Source organism: Camelus dromedarius, chromosome 5 (assembly GCF_036321535.1).
Source record: "Camelus dromedarius isolate mCamDro1 chromosome 5, mCamDro1.pat, whole genome shotgun sequence".
Classification (NCBI taxonomy): Eukaryota; Metazoa; Chordata; class Mammalia; order Artiodactyla; family Camelidae; genus Camelus; species Camelus dromedarius.
The window spans coordinates 37,695,854-37,715,832 of record NC_087440.1 but is presented as its reverse complement, the minus strand read 5'-3'; the positions used below and the strand labels follow the sequence as shown (position 1 = coordinate 37,715,832).

The 19,979-nt window shown below is 37.8% G+C and overlaps 1 protein-coding gene across 5 annotated transcripts in view; it reads left to right on the top strand.

Annotated features, from left to right (window-relative positions):
- Positions 1 to 16,282: 16,282 nt before the first annotated feature.
- Positions 16,283 to 19,979, top strand: part of HEATR5A (HEAT repeat containing 5A) — an 87,691-nt gene continuing 83,994 nt past the window's right edge. For 4 of the 5 annotated variants that reach the window (XM_064485875.1, XM_031453543.2, XM_031453541.2 and 1 more), the window contains exons 1-2: positions 16,283 to 16,405; positions 19,730 to 19,784. The gene's annotated coding sequence lies outside the window, so the exon portion shown is untranslated. The remainder of the gene's footprint in view (positions 16,406 to 19,729; positions 19,785 to 19,979) is intronic. The other variant, XM_064485874.1, reaches the window with a different exon arrangement.

Below are 19,979 nucleotides of genomic sequence, written 5' to 3'. Positions count from 1 at the left end.
TTCTTCCTATATAAACTTTCCATTTTGTACAACCCCTCTGAGCACCCATCTAGTTGGATGGGATGCTACCTGACTTATGAATTTGCTGATAAAGTCAATCAGGCCTTCAAATTTACTCAGCTGACTTTTGTTTATTTTAACAAGTGTTCATTTTACTTAAGGTTTCTTCTAGTGTCTTTCTAATACAGTGTTACTGCATTTATGTACCTGAAAAAAGTGTACAAAAAGCAAGCCCTTCTTTAAATACAGAAGGAAAAAACTGTTTCATTTAAGAAAATCTGTACTTGAATCCTGTGTAAAATAAACTTTTTGTGAATCAAATAGTAGAAATGTCTTTATTTTATTTATAAATATGAATTTTGATGCAATAAGCTTTAAGACCTTTCTATATTTAATGACATTCTGTGGAATGCATCACAAATAGCCAACTTCACAGTAAATATGACCCTACTTCTTTTTACTGGACTTTTCCATATGAATGAATTCTTTGCACTGGATTAGCTAGCATTTTTCTCTTAAGAAGCTTAATAAAATTTGACCTATTATCATCTTTATTTTTCTGAATGTGAGAAGAATTTATGTAGCGAATTAACCATACCCTATGTAACAGTATCTGAGAACCATTAGCTAATACTGTTATAAACAGTTGGGGTTGGGAAAGTAATTGTGGACTTTTTGAAGGAGAGATATGGAGATTTTTAGGGAACGTCTGACTGTACTAGCAAAAATGCCATCCTTGGCTCCAACTCTGAGATAATATTTACTTAGCTTTGTACTAACATAAACTAAGACATACTTTCTACTCCAGGCATTCTTTTAAGTTACTTCACAGCCCCAAGGTAAGTCTCTGATGAGTAGATACGATCATCAGTTTCATTTTCTCAGTGCCTCCATTATTTTATATCCTGATTACATTCAGATAGTCCTCCTGGCTTTGATTTATTTTCATTGTATGCATACTTGCCTTTTTGAAGCCAGATGTTGAAAATGTTCTAATGTTTGCTTAATACTGCATCATGGATAGTTGCTCCCCACTTCAAAGTCATAGTCCTTCGAATCTGCAGGTCAGCAGTGGAGCTGAGAGCTGTATGAAATGCAAATTGTTCAAGATATAACCTTAACCGCAAGGAATTTACCATCTAGTAGGGGACATGATAAACACAGAAATGAACTAGGTACTGCGTGATCAGTGATATCTGGACGATGCTATCTCTCAGCTATAGAATAGCAGCAGAGGGAGAAGATACTTCTGGCTAGAGTAGGGAATCCTTGTATTAAAACAGACATGGCAACTTGAGCCATCCCTTGCAGAATGGATAGGATTTCTATAGGCACGAGGGGTAGGGGAGGGCATTTCAAATCTGTCTGGACTAACAGACAACAAAATGCCAGTGAATGCTTTTAAAGAGAAGAGTGACACAATTAAAACAGTTCTTAGGAGGATAGACCTGAGAATGGTACACGAGGATTACAGAAGAAAATTCTGTGGCAGGAAGACAGATTTTTTTTTTTTTTTGGAGTAGTACAGACATAAAGGGATTCGGGCTCTTATAACACATAGTGGCTATGAACATGGAAATAAACATAACTGGAGACGGGAGATACTGAAAAGTGTTTTGAAGAAAAATACACTTCAAGGTAGCTGATTGGTTATGATGGGGCTAAAAGGAGAAATCAGAAATCACTAAATTTTCATGTATGGGCCACTGAAGAAGGTGAATTCAGATCTTAATATGTTGTGTTTGACGCACTAAAGGCTTAGACAAGTAGAAATGTCAAGCAGATTTGTTGCTCAGGGCAGAGTACAGAATTTGGGAGTCTTGTTTATAAAAGTGGTAGTTGAAACCCTAGAAATAGACAAGATTTAATCATCCAATAAGCAGGGTGACTACTCTGGTAAGTATAAGAGGCACATTAAAAAAGGAAAAGGCAGTTTCCTTGTGGAGATTGCAACATAAACGGTGCGTTAAGGCAGTCGACTGGAACACAGAGGAAACTAGAGGTGTCAAAAGAGAGATAAAAACAGTATTGTGGCGATTTGGAGATGGAAGCAATTTCATCTAGTTAGGGGAGCACTGACATTTCAGTATACTTTGGAAAATCAAGACCTATGAGAGAGATGATGTAGAGGACAACAAAGGATTTCAGTTCCAACCAAATTTAGCGCAACAGAAGGAAGAGGAAAATTGACAAAAGAAAGAAAGATGAGACAGCCAAGTAGGTGGAGAAAGTGGGAGAAGTGGAAACACCCGTGTCCTGGAGTTAAGGTGTCAAGAATTGGGGAAATGGGTGCAAACAGAAAAGTTGAAATTATTACACACTTAACACCATATACCCACCACCTGGATTCTACAGTTAGCATTTTGCTATATTTGCTTTGCTACCTACCTGTCCGTCCATTCCAAGACTGTGGTTATTTTGTTGGCCAAGGGTTTTTAATTTCTTCCTCTTCTTTTCTCCCCTTTTGCCTCTACTGGTTACCTTCTCCTCCCAGAGGCCCAGGCTGTCTGAACCTGCTGCATTTCAGCGATATGCCGGGCTTCACTACGCTTGCTTTACAGGAATGCCTCTCTACTCTTTTTGACTTTCTGTCCTTAAAGAAAGGTCCCAGCTGGTGATCCAAGGGAGAAAGAACTTTTCTGTCCTTCCAGGTAGGGTACTTAACTATCCCTGCACTTAAGACTAGAGAAGAGCCTATTTCTAAATGACCCCATGATTTATCTCACTTTCTAGTAGTATACCGAAGTTTGGTCTGAGGATCAACTTAACCAGAATTACCAGGAAAACTTGTTAAAATGCAGATTCCTGCATCTCACCTTGGACTTACTGAATCAGAATTGCTGAGAAAAGGCTTGGAAAACTGCATTTTAACAGTCACTTTTCCCCACCTGTGACTCATACATATGACTACCATCTGAGTACGAACTGTGTATTCCTTATGGTGATATCTCTGAACCAAGAGTCAGGGGCTTCTGTTGGACTCTCTGCTTTCCCATGGACTGTGCGTTAACACTGCCCTAGGGTAACTCATCCCTTCAGACTCATCAGAGGGAGGGAGCCGTACCTGACACATTCTCAAATTCCATTCACTTCTACCATTTTGTGGAACTCTGAAAATTGAATCTTATAAATCAGAAGGAGTTGGCAACCAGATGAACTGGGGGAAAAAAAAAGCTTAGGTTTGTGTTCATTTAAACTATAGTTGTTTCTTTTAATTCAACCAGTATGTGACTTATTCATCAAAATAACGAAATTCTTCTTGCAACTCACAAGTTTTCATTTGGTTTTTAAAAGCTGAACCATAGAGCAGGCTTCAGGCATTTCACTCAGCCCTTGGCGGTGTCATAGCTCTGTGTTTCCTTGGTGATTCCAGTGTTCAGAGTTTGCCAGGTCCGTCTGGAGCCGCTGCCATGCTGCATTCCTTTCACATTGTTGATAATATCCTTTTTTTCTTCCTCTCCTTCTCATAAAGAAAGTGACTGCTTTTCTCAAAGTTCTGAGTTGGCAGAAGTTACTGCAAGTTTTAAAGCTGTATTTACTAGTGAAAAAGTGTCCGATTGTCTTAAGCAATGATTAAATTTTGTGCCCTCAGTCACCTTGATGTTGGGTAGCGTTTTTTTTCCCATTAAAAATCTGGGCCTAATTTTAGTTTCACGATGATTTCAGAGTATTATTTTAAATGTTCTTCAGTGTTCTTGCTATCATCTCATAAATAATAATGATGAATGGCCACATCCTCCAAAACGGTTTTTTTTAAATTTTTCTCTTTGATGGTGTTGTAAATTTGGTATGGGCTAAACTTTTCGAAAAATTTTATTGATGGATTCTTATTTACTGAGATCATATGGTCAGAATACAGTTTATCCAGTATATAGCCCACATATATGTGTTTATCCTAAAATAGGTATAGGAGTATAGTAATAACATATTAATTCCCACGTTTTCTCCTCTCTTTTTCCTTAATGTTTTCAGTTAGAAATAAGGAAAAGAAATTATGCAAGCATTTCAATACTGGGCCACTGCTACTGTCAGTCTGATTAACATTTGAGAGTATTTAATTAACCAGATACTTACTACCTAGTATGTGCAAAACATTGGTAAGCATTATAAGCAAACAGATAAGTACATTGCAAGGTGCCTACCATTAAGCTTACAACAATGATTCATCCTAAATTACACAACAATCAGTAGGAAAATATATTGGACTTTAGCCCTCCCAGGGTTTCTTTGTTAGACACACTCAGAATTCAAAAGGCATAATCTTTTAAATAAGAATTTATGTAGAAGCTATTGTATACTCAGTATTGGGAAACATAGGGGATAAAAAGATAAACATGTTCCCTTCCTTTGTAGGTTCATATCTTTACATATTTCAGGAGACAGAGAGATTGGGGAACAAAATGTAGATTTGGAAGTTAGCTACACATACGTGGTAGTTAAAGTTACCAAAGTTAACAGTGGTCATTCCTTAAAAATTAAAAATACAACTACCATACAGTCTATCAATCTCCTTTCTAGGTATATATCCAAAAGAACTGAAAGCAGGGGCTCAAAGAGAGACTTGCACACACATGTTCATAGTAGCATTCTTCACAATACACAAGAGGTGGAAGCAGCCCAAACGTCCACTGAAAGATGAATGGATAAATAAAATGTGCTATATATGCACAGTGAAATATTATTCAGTCTTAAAGAGAAAGAAAATCCTAATACACGCTGCAACATGGATAAACCTTGAGGACATTATGCTAAGTGAAACAAGCCAGTCACAAAAAGAAAAATACTGTATGATTTTACTTAGATGAGGTATCTAAAGCAGTCAGATTCATAGAAACAGAAAGTAGGATGGTGGTTGCCAGGGCTTGGGGGGAGGGTAAGTGTTGTTACGAAAGGAGAGTTGTTGTTTAATGGGTATGGCATTTCAGTCGTGTAAGATAAAAGTTCCAGAGACACAACAATGTGAGCATACTTAAACTATTGAAATATACACTTTTTAAAAAGCCACCAAGGTGGATGACATTGTCTAAGAGAGTATATAGAAAAGATGTCAAGAAAGAAACAGTAAGAAGCTCAATATTTAAGGAACAGACAGATTAAGAGATGCCATCAAGAGGCTAAGGTTGGAAAAAGAAGTTGCAGAAAAATTTTAAGAGAATGTCATGGAACCCAAAAGAAGGAAGAATTTCTATGCAAATAGGTCGTGGTGAGCAATATCTAATCCAGTAGAGAAGTCAAATAAGAAAGAACTTTTTAAAAGCGATTTGGATCGACAATTATGAAGTCACAATGAACATTACTGAGAACAGGTTCCTTGGAATTACGTAAATCCTGAGGATTGAATGGGACTAAGAAAGTATAGGAAGTGTAGATGACTCAAGAAGTTGAGGACGACAGAAATTGAAGAGCTGTAGTTTTATAGGAAGGCAGTATTAAGGGACTTGTTTAAGATGCAAAAAATCTGAGAATGTTTTCAGAGGAAGAGGAAGTAGAGAGAAATTGAAGAACAAAGACAAGAGGTTTATGGAGCAAATTTATGGAACAAAATGCTGTGTCAAAAGCTTGGGTAGAGGAATGAAGAGGAAAAGATTGTTGAGTGTAGGATGAAAAGGAGATCTCTAATGAAGTTCAGACATCATGACCTCTACTTTTGCTATAAAACATAAGACTTGATCATCTGGGAGAGAAGAAGATGGTATGGAGTAGATGCTGGAGGACAGTAGTGACTGTTTGATGTAGCCACTTTAGGAAATGGGTAAGTGAGCCAACTAGCTGAGGCTAGAAATCATAAATAATGCAACAAATTAGAAAGCACAGTTACGCAGTTTTCTTGGCAGTCTGAGAGCAGATCGGAAAAAGCAGATGGTTGGGTTGACTCATGTTCAGGGATTGGCAGAGGAGATGCAGTATATTAAAGTCATGGAGTGGAAGGAATTGGAAGTGTTAGGAAAACAGTGGTTGAAACAATTGACCTCAAAAACCAAATTGAATAAGGAAAGGGAAAAAAAAGAATAAAATCAGCTAGGAGCAAACAGATTAGATGAGGGGTGATGTTGAGAAGAACAGTGCTTTCAAAAAGAAGGAGAATTTCTAAGAGAGTTCAAGTGGGAGATGTGGAAAGAGACAAGTCATAGCATGAGATATCTGAGGTAGAGCCAGTATGTGTGATAATAAGATCAAGGATGAGGCCATGGGAATGTGTAGCTGCAGTGGAGGATGTCAAGGAATTTAAAAACTGGTACCCCATTTGGACAATAAAGGTAACCTAGAATAAGACTCAGAACAGAAAGAAACACCCATATCCCTGAGCCCAAATCTTTAATCACTGTGAAGTGTGATATGAAGGTCTGCAAAAGGCATAGATGTGGATGGGGGGAGAGTGGTGTATCAAGAGGATGCCAGGGGAGGAGCAAAGGAGAATCACAGTCTAAAAACCATGAGAGAAACAGGAAAATGTCAGCTCCATTTTCTGGTCCTGAAATAGGAATTACCTTCACTTAAAGGGACATGCATAGTCAGAAGGGTCAGGTTTCCATTCTAGCAAGAAGATCAAAAGACTGTTAGGGAAAGGTTAACAATGTAGGAAGGTGTACTAGCAATAGGATGGTATTTTAGAAGATACAGTGGGATTCGTAGGAGAATCAGCAAGCTGAGTTGTATGGGAAAGAAAATACAGAAAAAAGAAAAAGTGACTAGAAAACAAATGAAGGAGAAAGGGCATTGAGAAGTACTCAAGGGTTGCAGGGAGGTGAGAGAAGAAATGTGAATGGAATTATAATGCAAATCTGTGGCTGACTATTGTTTGTCAGAGATGAAGCAGAAGAAGTTGAGAGAGACAGAAAGGATGTTAATACAACCAAAACACTAATTATGCCTAAATATTGTTTAGAAGAGATAAAGTAAAAGATGGTGACATAAATAAAATGAAAACACTAAATTTTGGCAACATATTGTTTGGGAGAGATGAAGCAAAATGGAGATGGTCTGGAAGTAATACCTAATATATTAGTATAGGCTCTGCTTTAAAGTTTTAGATTTAAGGTTTAAGCATTATGTTCTGGAGGAAAGCATCTAGGCATTTTCTCTAACTCCAGCTTTCTCCAACTATTTATCTTTCAGGATTGGAAATATATTGAGTGCCTCACTGACAATGACTATAATTCAGTTCCAGTTCCCCTCATTAGTACAGCTTTCTTACTTGTTTATTTATTGTTTATGTATTATTGATACACAATTCACATGCCATAAAATTTACCACTTAAAAGTGTCTAATTCAATGATTTTTAGTATATTCACAAGGTGATGCAATATTGTTGTATTGTACAATATTGCAGTAGGGTTGTCCATCACCAGTATCTAATTCCAGAACATTTTCCTCATTCTAACAAGAAGTTTTGTACTTGTTGAAGTCACTCTTCATTTCCACTTTACCCCCAGCTCCTGGCAACCACTAATCAACATTTGACCTCTATGGATTTACCTATTCTGGATATTTCATGTAGATGGAATCATGCAGCATTTGGCCTTTTGAGCATGGCTACTTTCATTCAGCATAATGTTCTCAAGAATCATCCACGTTGCAGCATGTATCAGAACGTCATTCCTTTTTATGACTAAATAATATTGCGTTGGATATACCACATTTTTGTTTATTCATTTATCTAATCGGTAGACATTTGCATTGTTTCTTCTTTTATGACTTTTATGAATAATGCTGCTATAAACATTCAACTACAATTTTTCGTGTGGATGTATGTTTTCAATTGTCTTGAATATATACTTAGGAGTGGAATAATTGGATCTTGTCGTGACTATGTTTAATTTTTTGAGAAACTGCCAAACTTCTTCAAAGCAGCTGCACCATTTTACATTCCTTCTAGTAGTGTACGGGGTTCCAATTTTTCCACTTTATCACCAACTCCTGTTACTTTCCTTTTTTTTTAAATTATAGCCATCCTAGTGCCTGTGAAGTGGTATGTTACAATTTTGATTTGCATTTCCCTAATGATCAATGTGGAGGATATTTTCATGTGCTCATTCTCCTTTTGTATACTTTGGAGAAATTACCATTCAAATTATTTGTCCTTTTTTTAGTTGGCGGTATTCATTTTTTAATGTTGATTATAAGAGTTTTTGTATATTCTGGATACTTGACCCTTATCAGTAAATGATTGCAAATATTTTCTCCCATTTTATGAGTTGTCTTCTTATTTTCTTGAATGTCTTTTGAATAACAGAAGTTTTTAATTTTGATGAAGTCCAATTTATTTATTTATTTGGTTGCTTGTGCTTTAGGTGTCATATCTAAGAACCCAGCATATTTATAACTAGCTCCCTTTTCACTCTCAGAAGTGTCCCAGTAGACAATAAACTATGTCGATACTCTACTAATAACAGTCTTAGGACAGGTAATTAGAAGCCTCTGGGCAGATGGAAGAGTGAATATTAACTTATTTTGTCCTTACTTCATCATAGCCAGTGCCATTATTTGGCTTCTCTAAAGGAAATCTGCCAGCAGTTGTATTTGCCATTTTGTACACTTATTCAGCAAATTTATGTTGTGCACCTACTATGTGTCAAGGACCTTTCCAAAGGGGGAAATGGTGAAGAGAAAACTTTAAAAAATACTTTTTTTTTTTTTTTTGGTAAAAGCAATATAAACAATTACAAATAATGAAAGTTTATAAGCCTGTAATCTCTTTGCTCAAATACCACTATTTCATTTTTACTTATTAGCTTTGTTTATAATCATGCATATTTTAACATACTTAGTTCAGTTATAAAGGGATTTTATGTTTTGCTTTTTAAAAACTTAATATTTTATCATAATTCTTCAGAAAAAGTTTTTAAAAATTTTGTTCTCAGGGAACATAAGGGAGAGGGAGCAGACAAAAGGAGAAAATGTGTAAGTCAATAAAATATTATTAAGATAAGAAAGTATGTCTGTAAATGGATTTGTGCTCTGGTCTGTGAATGCCTGTAGGTTAGCAAATTGAGTTCAAGAGTATGTAATTCTATTCCATATTATTAACATTTTTCTTTTTCTTTCTGATCTACGACTCTGGCTCCACTGATTATCTTAACTATATTATATGGTTAATTTAATTTCTAGCTATTGTTCATACTGGTCAGTTATCTTATATTTTCATCTAGATAAGGTTCCCTATTCTAAGTTTAGAGATAAACAAGAAGTTTGACATATAAACTAATTTTTATTAGAATTTACTTTGAGAATAATGTGTCCCAAAGAAGTTAATAATAGATCTATATTCATAAATACAGTAACTGTAAGAATTTCCATAAGTATTTTTTTATAATATTATATGTAGTTTTTCCTCATGTATGATAATTCAGCAAGAATACTATTTATCACCCAGTTAGAGTTTTGCCCTTTTACTGGGTAAATGCAATTTCTTGAGCTAGACAAATAATCTTAGATGATGAATTTTGCAACAAACTAGTTGAATCTTAATATCATCATATTGTCTTGTGTGATTATTATTCCAAATAGATTTAACTTTTAAGTAGATGATCTTCCATTATAGTTTTTACATTCAAACATCTCCAATTGGTGAATAAGGTTTGGGTGGGATGCCTTATGTGCTACTTATAAAGGATGAAACATTCCTAAATTAAAGCACTAAATTACTCTCTTAAATTACCTGTCTACAGGTACACAGCTTACTTGTATAAAGAGCTTGCAGCCGAAATTGAGGGTTTATATAATAGCTCTGGCTTGACCTATCCCATTCCTTGGGTTTTGGCTCATGTTTAGAACTGAACCGCTAATGTCATTAAATTTTGCTCCTTTTACTCCTTCACCTTGATACACTTCATGATTAATTTGGCTTATGATGGTGTTTCCTGTGGTTCCCATCAGGAACTTTCTGGCAGGGAAAAACTGATAAACTGACCAAAGAATCTTCTAATTTCTCTCAGCCCCACTTTCATTGATTCCCCACAGACACCTCTTTCCCCCTTCCTGGCGTCTGCTCCGGATCCCAGCGTCCAGAGCCTTCTCTGCCTGGCCACTATTAAGTCTGTTGCTGCCTGATCCTCCTCCTTTCCACTGAGACCTTCCTGTTCTGCTGCTCACTTCGTCAGGGTCACAACCTCCCTTTCTTCCAAGGTGAAAACTGTATTGAAGAAATATCCAGAAGAGCTCTCCAGGATTTTCTCTCCCAACCCAGGTTACAGCATCTTAACATTGACATACTAAAGTCTTTTCCTTGTCTTTCTTAAGAAAGCCAGAGGAATGATTCTAACCATGAGATTCTGAAGCCAGATATAAAGGAAAAGCGGGATCACAGCAAACTATAGAATCATTTCAGGTCCTCTTCAGTCCTTGCCAATGACGCCTAGCTGCAGGTCTCCTCCCCTCACGTCCATGTGACTGAGTGTTAGCAATGTCGTACCCAGGAGCTGATGTTTATATGGCCAGTGGTTATACAATTATGAATACAAAGTTGATGTGCCACATGCATATGACTTTGCTTGGACATACGAGTAACAGTTGAAAGAAAATCACATAAATGAAAATAATTGTTCTGTGGAGTGGTAAGGTCACATTTTTGTTTCCTTGAATTTTAAAAAATTGTATCTTCAGGGGGGAGGGTATAGCTCAAGTGGTAGAGGGCATGCTTAGCATGCATGAGGTTCTGGGTTCAATCCCCAGTACCTCCTCTAAGAATAAATAAATAAATGAACCTAATTACCTCTCCCGCCCCCCCAAAAATTGTATCTTCAAGTAGATGTTGATAATAATACTTTAAAATAAGTATATGACTACATATTTATAAAAGAAAGACTTTTAAAGGTATTGTTAGTTTAACATATTTTATACAGTTTTTAATATATGTGGTACTGTGATAATATGGAAGATATCAGACAAGGATTCAGAAGGCCTGGTTTTAAAATCTCCTGAAATCTTGTTCCAAACATGGACAAATCACTTAGCTATTTTGAGCTGTGGTTTCTATTTCTTCCAAATAATAACTAGTCTATTTGACCTCAAGGGATTTTTGTAAGAAGAGCATTAGAATATTTGAATTTGAAAATTGGAGATCTTAAAGACCCTCTAGTACAACATGCTTATGTTCCAGAGGAGGAAGTTGAGGCCCAAAGATATTAAGTGACTTACTTATAAAATATATGATAGCAACTTTGGAACAAAACCATAAAGTTTATGCATATATAAAACACTGTATTTCTTAATCTGATTAGATAATGAGAAGTTGGAAGGGATGTTAGGTGTCCTAGTCAAGCGTGAACATACCTGTAGTTGATTCTTGCATAGAGTATTATTAAATACATAGTTGTGTTCCTACCTTTGCTTAGTATTCCTGCTTAGAAGCATCAGCCCTGAATTTAACAGCTTCTTTCCAGGTTATATGGTCTACTATTTCTTACTGGTCATCATGGATCAAGGTCTATGCTATGTTGTAAGTACTTCTTGGCTGAATATTTATAGTGGTAGTTTGCCTACTGAAGAAAATCCTGCCTGTGGCCCAAAGTTCTTAATGGAAATTTAGTGCTAAAAGCTGTCACAGATTACAGCAAGCTCAGCAGTACATTGAGAAATAATGCTTGATAGACCAAAAAGTAGAAAGCCGTATCACAGAGGGCCAGCATATCTTTTGTTGGAGTGGGGTATCAGTGTCATTTCAGGCTTCAGATCACATTGAAATTGACAGAGTGGAAGCTTTGCCTGACCCCTGAGTTTTGTGACATGAGCTTGCCACATGTACACTCCAGGCTCCTCAATGGTTTCATCAACACTGAGCAATGTGATGTGACTGGAGTGAATCACTAATAACCAACTTCCAGAGCTGCATTTACTGAAGTCTGCTCCCAGGAGTGCAAGTTCTAAAAGATATTAGTATGCATTCCTTTTTTATTTAAGACATATTCTATTGTCAAATAAGCTTGGGCAACCATTGCATGGAATGCAAACTACTAATATGCCTAGTGACTCTGTAAGAGATAGCTATAAGATGTTGACAGCAGTGTTTCTCTGTTTAAGAATGACTTTTTAGAGAAAGAAAAGTACCATATGATATCACTTACATGTGGAATCTAAAAAAAAAAGACACAAATGAACTTATTTACAAAACAAACAGACTCACACATATGGAAAACAAACTTATGGTTACCAGTGGGGAGAGGGAGGGATAAATTGCAAGGTCAGGATTTGCAGGTACAAACTACTATATATAAAATAGATAAACAACAGGGTCCTACTGTATAGCACAGGGAACTATATTCAGTGCCTTATAATAGCCTATAATGAAAAAGGATGTGAAAAAGAATATATATGTATAACTGAATCACTATGCTGTACACCAGAAATTAATGCATTGTAAATCAACTATACTTCAGTTAAAAAATAATAATAATTTAAAGAAAAAAAGAATGTCTTTTCAAAGGAACAACTATTAACATCCTGAGGAGTACAATCTAGAGCAGGACACTAGAGTTCCATGCATACATGAGAGTCCCATGGTTTGAGTAATGTTGTTCTACTATCATTTAATTTTATAATCTCAGGGTTAAAAGCAATCTTAAAGGGAAATCTATCTATCATTTTCAGTTTCCCAAATGTATGATGGTTGGAATCTAGAATCATTGACTCAGATAGGTTTGAACAATAAATCAAAGTAGGATATCACATAGCCGGTCAAATGGGTAACTACTCATTTACTTCACCATTTTTACATACATCATTAAATACCAACAGTTCTACTTCTAAGAATGCTTCATTTATTGGTGGGGAAATTATTCCTTTATAGAAAGCCAGGAAGATGTAGTATGATGCATTATAGTGATAAGTATAAAGAGAAAGTATACAAAATTTTCCACTCTTTCATCAAATATTTGATGAGTGCCTTCTGTGTGCCCAACAGTGACACCAAGTGGGTTGACAAGTTGGACTAAGCTGGGAGTAGAGAGATAAGGTAAGTGCCTAATAATACTGGCTATCATTTGACAATGGGCAACATGCTGCTATATTTCTATAGTATTTTGAATCTTTAGCACACCTCAGAAAGGGAGATGTTCTCATTTTAAAGTGAGGAAACTGAAATATGAAGCAGTTTTCCCTAGGTCACACCTACCAAGCGGTGGAATTAGGATTTGAACACAAGTAATCAGATTCCAAAGCTGTCTTGTTTCCAATACTACAGCTTTTTCTTCATTGTGACTTAAAAATCCCAATATGAGATTGAACAAAGTATAATAGTATTTGAAAGGTGAAACACATTTCCATTTGATTAAAACTAAATTGAGTCTTTCTCAGAACTCTGTCCTTGTTTTCTCTCTACTTTTTTCTCTCTCATTGTATTAGCTTTCTGCTCCACGTGGAAAAGTTCCAATTCTAGATCTCTCACTCTGACCCCTCTTCTAAGCTGTAGTCCCCTATTTCTCCTTGGATGCTCTACTGTCACCTAAAATGTGACATGTTTACAATTAAACTTACTTCCTCCTCCTAATTTTAATCTCTTAGTCATGCAGGCTTAAAGTTTGGAGCCATCTTTGCATCCTTTGTAAAATTAGTGGTTGGACTCAGTGATACATAATGTCCCTTCCAGCTCTAAAATTCTAGTGTTGTTATTCTTGACATACTCAGTCAAAATGAATCACTTTCTCTGACTTGGGCCAAGGATAAATAATTTTGTGCTCAAATTATTTTCCAGAGTTATTTCAATATCTTACAGAGTATATCCTACTCATGCATTCTTATGCATCCTTCAAAGCCAATTTTAAATCCCATCTCTTTCTTTAAACTCTTCGTGAGCATCTCTGCTGGACTTCACAGCAATCGCTCTCTCCTTCAGGATCTAGAATGCCTTTGTACCTTCCTTAGCGTACTTTATAGTACTCTACACACACAAATCAAGGTGGGTAAGAAGGATGCCTAAGGGATGCTTGGCAAGGGATAGAACCTGAACAGAGTGGGAAGGGCTTATGGGCTGGGCATGGGCACAGGGTTTGGGAGCAGGGGTCAGAAAAGAGAAAGAGGGGCTTGCAGTGGCTAATATTGCAGAACCTTAGTGGGGTAAGGACAGCATCCTCCAACGGAAGGATGCGTGATTGATTAAATACAGGAGAGGGAAAGATATCCCATGCTCTTGGATTGGAAGAATTAATATTGTAAAATGGGCCATACTATCCAAAGCAATCTATAGATTTAATGCGATTCCTATCAAATTACCCAGGACATTTTTCACAGAACTAGAACAAATAATCCTAAAAGCTGTATGGAATCACACAAGACCCAGAATTGCCAAAGCAATACTTAATAAGAAGAACGAAGCTGGAGGAATACCTATCTATTTATCTATCTATCTGTCTAAGAGAGGTATTCAAACAAGTAAATATCTCAAAGATAATAGGATCCAGGGTTCTCTCCATAGGAGAAAGTAGTTATAAATGTGGAAAGGAGGAAACTAAAATAAACTGTGATGCTGGATTGGATGTATTACTGTGAATATATGGTTTTTCAATATATATTGTTAAAGAAATATAGCTGTAAATGTGTGTGTATGTGAGTATTCATTTACAGATGTATATATATATGAATGTGCAAATATTCCCTAGGTGAAAACACTGAGACGGTCTGAGCAGCGATACCCCAATAGCAGTGAGCTTGCCTAGTGCTTCCAAATAACATTCTCCACTGAAAGGAACCAGGGTTCCTGGAAAAAAATGGCTGCATCCAGGGCTGGGGAATGATGAGCCTTATCTTACTGTGCCAGAAAGTAACGGAATGCTCAAAGAATGATGAAGTATGTCAGAAGGGTACAGAATAGTAAAATGTTACTAAAAAATCTGAACAGTGGATACATGTTACATAAAACTCTTACAAATTTTCTGCATTTTAAAAAATGTTTTACAACAATACATTGTGAGAGTTAAAAACACACACACAAAGACATAAAAGCCAGCATGAATGGGTGAATCCTACTGATCAAACTTGGGACAATTTGAACACCAAAATAAATAGTGATAGAAACAGATTATAGCTTACTTAACAGAATAGGAAACTCTGAATTCCTACTGATATAAATAAATTGAAAGCTTAATGAGAAACAGAAAACTTACATAGTTTCAGAGAATCTCCCCACAAAATACTTAATTACAAAGGGGGGAAAAGCAGCTTTACTGAAGAAGCCCGGCAGACACTACCTTATTGAAATAAACATCATAATGAGAGAAATTAAAATCATGGGCCACCTGAGAGGATGCAACGAGAAGAATAGAGCATCACTTCTATGAGAGGCTTCTCAAAGACACCCACCATGAATCTAATCATAAGTAAACATCAGACAGATGCAAAGAGAAGGCCATTCTATAAAATACTCGGCCAGGAATCTTCAAAAGTGTCAAGGATATGACAGTCAAGGAAAGACTGAGAAGTGTTTCAGATTGAAGGTGACCAAAGATACATGACAGATAAATTCAGTGCTCGATTCTGAACTGAATCCTTCCATCATAAACAGCATTACTGGGACTACTGGCAAAACTTAATATATCATATAAATATTTTGATTTTGATGTTATATTGTGATTAAGTAGAGGATGCTAATTAGTAGGATATATACACTAAAGTATTTATGGGCAATGTGGCATTGTGTCAGCAACTTAGATATCAAACGGTTCCGGGTGGGTGGGAGGGAATGTTTTTTATACAGTATTTGCAACATTTTTCGTAAGCTCGAGCTTGTTTCAAAATAAAAACTGTAAAATTGCATTCAAAATGCTGAATATACTGGAAAAACTCACTTGACTTGGAGCCAAGAGGCTGTTGATCCCAATTCCACCAGAGACTGGGTGTGTGACCTTAAGCAAGTCACTTTACGTCAGGCCCGAGTGTGGGGCTGTAAAACCAGAAGGTGGGACTACGAGACTCTCCAGGGTCCCTTCCACGTCTCACATTCCACTGTCTACAGACAGGGCTCTCCCGCCTGAATTTCTCCAGGCTCCAGTCGTGTCTCAGACTTCTTATGCCCCAAGGCTGCCCCCAAGGATTCCGGCTGGCGCGCAAAACAGACAAAAAATGGGTGTGGCCAAACTCCTCGGACTGCAAAGCCACTGCTTTGGCCTCAACTCAGGCCGCAGTCTCCGCCATCGCCCTTTCGGCGAGGGAGCAGTACGCCTGCCAGAGTGGGCGCTCGATCGCTCGGCGGGCGGCTGGCTGAGCCTGGGGTCGACGGCGCGGGGCAGGGCGCGCTCCCAATCGCTGGCTCCTGCCTCCCTCCGAGCTTTCCTGCCCCGCCCCGCACGCGCCCCTCCCGCCCCGCCGCCTCGCAGTCGCCGCCGCCGGCGAGTCCCAGCGCTAAACCTGCTGCGCTGTGGATCCCGTAAACGTGGCGGGGCTGGGACGGGCTCTGAGTCGTGGGGGGCCCCGGAGGTGAGCAGTCGGGGATCCCCGGAGTGGAGGCGGCTCCGGGCGCGAGGGGGTGGTGTCTGGGCTGCCTGCTGGCTGGGAGGGATCACGCACCGGGGCCTGCACTGTGAGTTAAGCCGCTTGGGGGTCCCTGGGGTGGTCGCGGCAGCGAAGTGGTGGAGGAAGCTGGGACTCCCGGGAGCAAGCACCGGTCGAACGACTAGGTGTGTCCTGGCCGAAGGGGCCGGAGCGCGCCGAGGTGGGGGCTGAACCTAGGCGCGGGGACGGCCGAATGGCCAGCACAGTCCGTCCGTCCTTCCTCCTGGGCTCCGGGGAAGTCTGGTTTCTCCCGGGCACAACAGGTAGGCGTGGACTGTGGCCGCCGGCGGGAGCCCCCGGGCGTGCGGGGAAGGTCGGCTGGTCGGAGCCCCCGGGCGTGCGGGGAAGGTCGGAGCTCCCCGGACCCGCCCTGGCGGCGCCGCCTGCGCCGGGGGTTGGAACGGGGCCCCAGCCCGGGCTTCGGAGGGCGAGGTTCTCCCAACGCCCGCGCGCAGCCCTGGAGGCGGGTTTCCAGGAGCAGTGGAGAGTGGCTATTGCCTTCTCGCAAAGAAAGAACGCCTTTGCTGGGGTAGCATTTGCTTAGTATGGGGAAACATTTCTTACCCTACTCTCGGCCAGCACAACGTCATTTCAAGGGGTTATAAAGTCTTTGGAAACTTTATAAAGCGCTTTATGGCACTTACTTATCACAGTAATGTATATTCCTGGCAAGTTAAGATCATTTTCCTAACTGTCAAGTCAGGTAGTACTTGTCAAATGATCTGAGCTCCTTTATGAAGGTCATAATTATACATTGTTTTTATGTGCAGGCGTTTATTCAACAAATATTCAGCACCTTTTATGTGCAGGCTCAGTGCCCTTAAGGAATTTACAACCTAGAGAAGGCGTTAAAAGGAGGGGGAAAAGGGGCCCGCCCGTAAGGACGGTTCAGAACTTTCAGAGAAAATACTCTGGCGAGATACTTTAAAGTTTAAGGAAAGCAGGGCATTAGATGGATAGGGAGAGAATTGTCCTATTTTTTTTTTCCCCAAACATTTAGAAAGTATGTCTTTGAGAAAGTGATTTTACATAAGCATTGAAGCCGACATTCGCCTTACATTTTAATACCATAGTTTTTTTTTTTCTTTAATAAAATGGGTAAGCAGGAAAGGATTATAACGTAAGAATGATGACACTTGAGAAAAGTACAGTATTTATATAGATAGCTATAATGTAGGAAGACAGGAGACCTGAATTTTAGCTGAAGCTCCACTACTGTTTATGGATCTTAGGTAACTTTTCCTTGTTCTTGGTTTTTCATTGTATCTGACTTTAGTGACAAAATGCATAATCCAGAGTAGCTTAAAAATTTAAAAAATTATGCAAATAATACATAATCTAAGGAAAAAAATTAAGAACTTCTGTCTTTAAGTAATGCATGTATCCTCCTTTCTATTCAGTTTTATTTCAGAAAGGGTATGGAGACAGTTTATAACTTTTATGAACTTTTCTTAATTATCTTTTGAATAAAATAAAAGGTTAAACATTGAATTTGTTTAGGTCCCTTCATATTCTAAAATTCTTTTATTCTAAATCTTGATTAATGACATCTGCATTTAAAAACAAAAACTTTATTGAGTCTTTTGTGTTTCATTAATTATCCATAGTATAGTAGATAGGTTTGAACAGTCCTTTAGTGGAACCTTAGTCCTCTTATGTAAAAGCACTTCTGCATTTTAAGGAGACTGCAGAAACTTAGTAAGCTTCATTTTAAGAAATAAATTAACTGAGGCCTAAGGAATTAGTAAAGACTTATTTGAATCATTTAATTGAATCCTTAGTCTAGTTGTAGTGGTAAATTCTTTGGATTACACTAGGGGTCAGCAATTGACAGTTTGTGGGCCAAATCCAGCCTGCTGCCAGTTTTTATTGATAAAGTTTTGCTGGAACATGCAACCACACTGGTTTACCTATTTCTGGCTGTTTATTTATTGTTTATGAGTAGTTGTGTTGCAGACTGTGGCCCACACAGCTTAAAGTATTTACTCTCTGGTCCTTTACAGAAAAAAATTGCTGACTGTGGACTGGAATTCTAAACTCTTAATCTCTAAATCTTTTGTAGGGAGAAATAGGTCAAGTTCAGTTTTAATTCATAATCTTATTTTTCATTATGTCAGGTGAACTATGGGATCTCATAAATGCTTCTGGATCCTAGATGAGTAGTGATGGAAGAAAATCATGGCTTTTCTGTTATATTTACCTAGTATAAAGTTTTTAATTTCAGCATTTCTAGCCTTTTGGAAGGCTAGAGAAAGGAAAGGATTTTTATATGTTTAGATCTAATGTGGAAATTTTTTTTTTCATTTAGTAAACTCTTTTTTATGGTATCATTGGTGATGGTTACCACAAGTAACAGTACCTTTTACTCAAACATTTTTTAACATGAGTCTAGTCACATAGCAGTTGATTGAAAGATGAGAAAGAAAATTAAGAGAAGTGTAACTGTGAGCATGAAGTCAAACATGTATCTACAGTAAGACCCAAATGGAAAATTAGAACTGTAAACAGATACCCAGCAGATTCAAATGGTAGCATGTCTCCTGAATCAGGTTTGGGCCTTTAAAAAAAAAAAAAAAAATAGCAACTTAAAAAATAATTATTTCTATAAAAGAAGCATAATGTAGCTATACTAAAACATTGTGTTAATGTTACCTGCCTAAGAAATTATATCTAATTATGTGATAAGGAAAACTTGTATAAGGTGATGTTTCAATATTTAAAGCAGACCATATACTTTTGCTAGTTTTAAAACGACAGTATGGTTCTCACTATACTAAATAAAACATTTTATGTATGTACTCTGTCAGTAACTTAATTGTGCTTATTGCTCAGATAATGCTTCTCTATGGATACACAAAAGCATCTGTCTATATCTTCTGTTGTGCTTGTAGATTTTTGTATGTTGAATATATGCATGTTTTTCTGGATACATGCAAAATATTACCTCACTTATTCAATACATTTTTATGTAAAGAAAATCATAAGAAAATTGAAATTACCCATTGAAATGCACATTTTTTTAAAGCATAGTTTGGGAGGAAATCTGAAAAGCAAAAAAACCCCAAAAACAACCCCCTCCCCACAAAACCCCCCAGGTAATCCCTTAATCTTAATTCCAGAGTCCTAAAGGCTCTGAAAAGTTTTTTTCTTAACTCATTTGGTAGCAAAACATGACATCAGCTGATATGAAGCTATTTACAGTCATTATATATCCCACCTTAATGTGAATATGTTTATCTTTTGCTGCAGAAATATCAATGAGTTTGACTAAGGAGTGCTGCCTCGGATCAACTGGAGGTTAGAGGTAACAGATGGCATGTGCACTGTATTGGTTTTACCATGACAGTGGGAGTCAGAAAGCAGAGGAATAGTGGAGTTGTTCCAGAGAGCTACACTAGAAAAGTTAAGAGCCTAGCTAGGCATCTGGCAGGTAGTGAGAAGCAGTGTGTGCTAAGACAACCCCTCAGGTAGGGCTCTAGGAAAGTCAGAGATGTGGCTA